An 827-nucleotide genomic window follows, 5' to 3' on the forward strand; every position below is an offset into this window, starting at 1 on the left:
TGTCACCATCTTTTTGGCTGGGATTGTAGCTAGGCAACTAGACGTCATAGCGGACAGAAGTAGGGATTAACGTGCAGTTAATTTCATAACTTACAGTTAAAGTTACCACTTAATAGCACTTAAAAGAAAAATGTAATACCATCAAGGCCAGGCGAAACAATCAAGCATTACTTTCACCATCTTGTGTCTTTCAACTTTGCAGAGAAATGGTTTTCCGACATGTGGGACTAGGTCAAACATTTTCATTTATTTAAATGCCAACATTACAAAATTTCGGTGAGTAGCAAACGTAACAGTTGTGTTGACGTATTGATGTTTTGAAATTTCAGCGGTTATGAGCAAAAAGCGTAATGCGGGCTCACTTCGTGAAATGTTTCCCTCTCGTTTACGGCGTGTTGATCGACCATGATGCCGGACGACAAATACGGTTCATCGTAGCTGCCGGGCCGGCTTTAACTGGCTTAACAATACAGCCCATGTATCTCTCTAAGGCATCGTTTTGACGTCGATAGACTTAACAGTAGCAACGAGAATGATGCCGTGAAAGGTGTAATAATTATAAGATTGTTTTGATCATTGGAAAGCCATGCCATTTTGCAAAATTTTATGCAAATATATCTTTCAATAATATGTTGTCCTAACGTCATCCTAAGTTTGTATCAATTCCCAATCAAAAGTTTGGTATCTGAACTCAGCTTCTATGTTGGCTTTAACATGGCCAAGGTTATTTTGTTATGCTTTTGGGATTCAAGATGTGCATTCATCCAAAAGAATCGTTGTATTGGCAAAAACAAAAGCTATGGTATTTGAGACAACCTGAAAGCACT

This window comes from Montipora foliosa, unplaced genomic scaffold (assembly GCF_036669935.1).
Source record: "Montipora foliosa isolate CH-2021 unplaced genomic scaffold, ASM3666993v2 scaffold_473, whole genome shotgun sequence".
Classification (NCBI taxonomy): Eukaryota; Metazoa; Cnidaria; class Anthozoa; order Scleractinia; family Acroporidae; genus Montipora; species Montipora foliosa.